The 6,516-nt window shown below is 33.3% G+C and overlaps 1 protein-coding gene across 1 annotated transcript in view; it reads right to left on the reverse strand.

The window, feature by feature from the left end:
* The window catches only part of NAALADL2 (N-acetylated alpha-linked acidic dipeptidase like 2), a 1,092,303-nt gene that overhangs the window by 949 nt on the left and 1,084,838 nt on the right, over positions 1-6,516 (reverse strand). The window lies entirely within an intron of this gene.

The following is a 6,516-nucleotide window of genomic DNA, read 5'->3' on the forward strand; positions in this document are numbered from 1 at the left end:
ATGCCAGTAGCATTCCTCCCTTAGTGGTGAAAACCAGTAATGTCTCTAGACATTTTCATACATGTGCATTTTAAAGCAAAATTACCCCCAATTGAAAATCACTGATCAGACTAAAATAAATACATCGATTAGTTGCAACATATAGACTTTACTATGACTACTCAAACTGTTTTAAAAGTGAGAAATACTATGAAGTCAAATACCAGTTAAATATTTAATGATATTAAGAAACTATGAATATTTTAGATGTGATACTAGTATCCTAAGAACTTTTTAAGTGCTTTTATCTTCTAGAAATAAACAGTAATATTTGCAGATGAGAAGTAATCATGTCTTTGGATTTGATTCAAAATATTTGGAGGAAAGTATAGTGGAGCTACCAACAGTATAGATAAGACAAGATTGACCATTAGTTAATAATTGTTGAATCAAGGTATGGAATTCATTATACTATTCTCTCCTTCTGTATATGTTTGGCATTTAGAAAACCATCTCCTCACAAGAATGAGTGCGTAAAAAGTTGATGCCTTGTTCCTCAGTCAAATAGCTGAGAAAGAAGAATTTGGCCTTGCCCAAGTCTAAAACAGTCCCCTTTATCCACTAATAGAAAGATTTTCATTTTGGCAGAAAGCTGTGATTATTTCACTTAATTTTTTCTTAGCTCAAATACCTGAAATTCTATGATTTCATCTGAAAGGCAGATATATAAATAACTGAAATACAACTGGCTAATTGTCATAGTAGAAATGTAATTTCTAATGATAGTGGATGAAAAACAGAAATTAGGTCATTAATAACTGTAACATAGGGAATAAGTTTCGCTCCTATGTGTTATGTCCACAGGAGCAAAGATTGTCCAAAACTTCTTAGGGTTTTTTTCCTAAAAAAAATTTATATATAAATACAGCAGATTTCTTCTTAATAGATAAATCTTTAATATTATTTCTCTACTGTGGTGCTCTAATTCCTATATATTTTATGGATATATATGATCTCATTGCTTTATACTTCAAGGCAGAGAAACATGCTTTTCATCAGGTCTAATTTAGTACTGTAACATTGGAGGTTTGCGATCATAGTAATTCAATTTAGTTAAAAATTTATCAGGCTTAGCTCAAAGTTGGCAACATAGTAGATCCTCAATAATGTTTGCTTCTATTATAGTACTTCATTTTAAGGTAGTTAGCATTTTAAGCCCTAAATAATTTAAGAAAAATAGAATTTGTACCTTTGGAGGGAAATATCAATTGATGACAAGCACAGAGTAGGTAGCATTGAGGGCAGAAGACCCTTAAACTCAGAAATTATTTCAATTATTTTTTCTCAAAATACAACAAACGCAACACACTGCCATTGAGTTGGATCCAACTCATAGTCACCCCTCCTTGTGTTTCTGAGGCAGTATCACTATGGAAGTAGATTGCCCAACCTTCCTTCCAAGAAGTAGCTGGTGGGTTTGAACCACCAGCCTTCTCATTAGTAGTCAATTGCCTTAGGCACTATGCAACCAGAGCTGCTAATAGATCATTTGAAATAGGAACTACCCCCAATAATCCAATATCTTTGTTCTTTATGCGTAAGACTAAACTTGATACTGTGTGAATTAAATCGAGCAAAGCAAGTAAAATTGACTAGATTTCAAATGTTCATTATATCAGGTTTAAATTTTATATTAAGAAACAGATATTTTCTTGATCTGGGGAAAAAAAAATCTCCCTAGTCGAGTGGAAAATGAGATGTGAGCAATACTTTGGCTGTATGCTTACCTAGAGCATTGGAGCTTTTTAGCCTGGAGGAACACAAAGAATAGGGCAAAGCCACCTCTGACACTGGAGCCAGCCCCACCTGACTTAGTCCCAAGTTGGCTAGCTTGACCCGTGCTGTGGTCATCTGGCCTGGAACATGCACAATCCATGTCCACATAGGCAACTGCTCTAGGCTTTTGTTCCAGACTGAAAACATGCCAATCTGGGAATACAACATTTTTTTTTTTCTATAAATATATGATTGATACATTACCCAGCAATGGGAAATATTAGATCTATTTCCAGAAAATAGAAAAATTTGGATCTATTTTCAGAAGTAGAACAATCTTTAAAATAGGTGTTTTCCTCCTTCCACTCCCCAAATATTCAAAAAATGAAGTAATTTTCAGAAGGAGTCATTCAATCCTACTAAAGTAATCATAGTAATAATTCATACACACACACACATACTAAAAAAAAAAAAAAAAAAGCTAACTGCCCTTGAGTCAATTTTGATTCATAGAGACACCTCCTTGGGTTTCTGAGGCAGTGTCTCTACTGATGTAGAGATAATATCCTCAACAGATGGACTGACACAGTGGCTGTGGCAATGGGCTCAAATATAGCAAGGATCACTGAGCTGGCACAGGACTTGACGGTGTTTCTTTCTGTTGTACATAGGGTCGCTAAAAGTAGGAGACCACTTAAGGGCACATAACAATAACATTTCTAGGGAAGTAGATTGCCCAGTCTTCCTTCCCAGGTGTGGCTGGTGGGTTTGAAACACCAGCCTTCTGGTTAGCAGTCAAATGCCTTAGGTACTACTCCATATATCGGCATAATGAGCTCCGTTGGTACAATGGGTAGGAGTTCACCTACTAACAGTAATATTGACAGTTTAAATCCATCAGCATCTCAGCCAGAGGAAACACATGAAGATATGCTTCTGTAAAAATTATGGACTTGAAACCCTATGGGACAGTTCTACTTTGTGATAGAGAAATACTATGAGTCAGAATCAACCCAATGGCACAAAACAGCAACAAAATATGTCACATATATTTTTACCTACACAATTTTCAACTTAAAGTTATTGATGATACCAAAATGCTTTAAAAAAAATATCAAGAATGAGTGAAAAACTATGAAGGTTTTCCCAAGTATTAGTTTTAATGCATAAAATGAAAATGTTATTGGAAGGTAAAAAAAAGATACCAAATAATCCAAGAGGAACTTTGACTCAAATACAAACCATTGCGAAAGGGAAACTGTTTGGAATATTTTCATGTATTCTCCTAAAAGGCAGAACCTATACACTTTTCTTTTTTTAGGGTCAGAATACAATTCATATTGGGAGAAAGGGAAAAAGGGACAAAGGAAGGTAGAGAGGGAGGGAGGGAGGAGTAGAGGGAGAGATATCATGATGATGATGATGATGATGATGAAATTGTTATTGTTAGCTGCTGTGGAGTTGAATGGGACTCATGATGACCATATGTACAACAGAACAAAATGTGGCCTGGTCTTGTGTTATTCTCATAATCACCAGTATGTTTGAGTTCACCCTTGAAGCTATTGTGGCAATCTATCTCATTAAGGGTCTCCCATACCCTCTTTGGCTCCCTTCACCAAATATAATTTCCTCCTGCACTAATTCATCTCTCCTGATGATATGACCAAAGTAAACAATCTGGACAGTGTTTTGTTGCAGTCTGTGAGGTGTTCATTGTCTAATTTTCAGAAGTAAATTACAAAGATTTCCTTCCCACTCTGTCTTAGTCTAGAAGTTCCACTGAAACCTGTCCACCATGGGTGATCCTGATGGAACTTGAGATACCAGTGGCATAACTTTCAGCATCATTGCAACACACAAGCCACTATAGCACAACAAATTGAACAGTGGTGGATATGAAAAAAACATGGTTTATTATTTAAGATTTGTTTTAGGATAAAAATAGTTTAAAATATGTTTTAATTATGCAATCATTTAAAAAGTATCCCATTATAGACAAATTGCACTACTTTATGAATACAAATAATTAAATTAGCATAATCAAATATTTAATAATCTTTTATAATATTTATAGTTTGGGATATTTCCCTCCACTTTGTTAGTTTCATGTTTAATTAGAAATATTTTTATTGAAAATATATTTCAGGAAATTAAGAGTGTAACAGGTATTTTCAAAACCTGTATGAAATGATTCCATTTCTTTAGGATATTTTGTTCAGCATACTGACAAGGAAAATTGTTATAATCCTTGTTGTCAAGAACTTTCTCTTAAATGAATTGTAACACTGCAATTAGTATATTATGCAAAACATATTTAATGAATTTCAGACTGTTATAGTGACTTTTCCAGATTTTCAAAACCCACTTGCATAAAAGATAATCGTACCTGTACATTCTATAGTTATTAAATGTTAAATATTATTAATATTAAATTTAATGATAAGATGATATTAATAAAAAATGTTCATAAAGGTTACAGGATTAATCCCTTAGTGGCAATTCATTTAAGAATGAGCACAGTTTCTAATATATTTATGTAAATTTTTAACCATAACACTACAAAAGATCTAGAAGAGCTATAATGTGGAAGAATAAAAATATATTGTGAAAAGAATGTTTAAAGCACAAGGAATATCATGATTTTTAAAAAAACTGGAAAGAAATACATGTATTTGTTAAAGACCAATGCAATGGAGTCGGGAGTTGCTAATACTTGCTTTCTCTAAGTAGTAAGCAACATAGTAGTAGCACGCTTTTATGATGACATAAACAAGCAATGTGGATAGAAATGGATCTTTCTTTGGCTTATGAAATTCTACGAGGAGTTAAGCACATTTTCCATATGCTACAAGATTCGAGTAGTCAGCTTGTAGCAAGCTATTATGTAAGATAAACACTCATATCCATTTCTTCCCAAGTTGGATGCAAATCAGCATAAAACTACAGATACTGAGTTTTAGTTGAATGTGACTAGGATTCTTTCATCATAATTTAAGAGGAAGCCTTCATTTTGGGGAGCTGCTGATATAACTTAGTTAATCTTTATAATATAGTGAAAATGTATCTTTCACCTTTATAGACTGCATTACCTTAAAAACAAATTAGGAATAGCAAAAATATCTTCTTTAAATTTTCATGAGAAGGATAATTTCTCTTACTCATTCAGAAGGAACTCACTTTGTTTTTACAATTTCTTTTTTCTGTACTGAAAATCATTTTGCTGCAGGCTAATATAAAATTCTTGTTTTTGTAATTCTTACTAAAAAAACTATCGTATTATCTTACTTTTAACATTTGAATGGAGACTAAAACATAACTAAGCCACTGTTTTTACATTTCTTCACATATATTTCCAGATATGTCTTATTCTGAAAACTTACTTACGTGTTTAACCATTAACTCTAAGTACTCCAGGATTCCTGGGGAGTAAAATTAATATTGTACTAGTTTTCAATGTTCAACTATTTCTTGCCTTTGAAAACATTTAAATTATATCAATACTTCTGAGGAAAGCTTCTCACCAATGTTCTCATCAATCTCCACATAATTTCATCAAAATTGAACCTTAGTGAAAGGGAGTAAAAATATTTCAACAATATATACTACATCAGAGTACCGAAATGTGCACCTCTCCTCCCATATATAGACTTTAAAAAAAAATAGGACAGACAAGGAATCTTACCAACAACCAGTCAAAGTACACATATCCAACAAGAAATAAGGATGGAAAGAAAAATGATCAAATATACTTGAAGAGTTTCCACATCAATACTTTGTCTTTTACAAACACCAGGACTTATGGTCCTTAGTGAACTATTCCTACCCTTACATACAAGTGCTTTCCTCCAATTCAGAAGAATTTCCCTGCAGAAAGAATGGACTGTGTTAGCATAGATTTAATTCAATAAATCATCATTCGATTTGCATACATACAACATGTATCTCAGCATAGCATGTAGAAACATCAGACCTAATTAAAGTATTATTTAATTGAAATCATTTTAGCAGTTATCATGTTTAAAATAACATTAATTCCACCTTCATGTCTATCTTCTCTCATCTGTAACAATTTGGATCTTATAAATGTAATTCATACAGTCATCCTGACCCACACACAACACAAAGAGACTACTAAGAGGAAAGTGTAATACATTATTTATGACACTAATGAAATTACAACACACATCACTCATTTTAATGGGTCTGTTTCAATGACACATCACGGTGACCAGGAAAAAGCAGAGCCAAACTCAGAAACCTAATTAATAACTCCCGGCAGCATCGGTGAAGGAGATGAAGCATCTTTGCTCAACTGACAAATCTTTCCCACTCAAGTCAGGCAGAGGAAAACTGAACGAAGAAAAAGAGAATTTGGAACAAAGTCATCTAAAGTCTTTATGAGTCATCTCCATGTGTGTGAATTAGCAAATTAATTATGGAAATGATGACTCTCCTTCTTCTATTTATAAATGGGCAGAGGAAGCCACTCATTCTAAACTTGAATTAGTATTCATTATATTTCATGTTGAGAAACTCATAAATGAAATCACACTAAATAAAGTCATGCCTTTGAAAACTGACTGACCTGAATTCAGAAAGAATAGCCAACTCAAATTTTTTACAATATGTTGTTAACTCTCGTAGGGATTTATAATAACTGTATCCCATAGCTAACAGTGAATTACTGTATTGTATATTGGCATTGGGAGCTCTGGTAGCATAGTGGCTAAGGCACTTGACTGCTAACCAGAAGGCTGG

Source organism: Orycteropus afer, unplaced genomic scaffold, assembly GCF_000298275.1.
Source record: "Orycteropus afer afer isolate SDZICR_OR568_19922 unplaced genomic scaffold, OryAfe1.0 scaffold00202, whole genome shotgun sequence".
NCBI classification, from domain to species: domain Eukaryota; kingdom Metazoa; phylum Chordata; class Mammalia; order Tubulidentata; family Orycteropodidae; genus Orycteropus; species Orycteropus afer.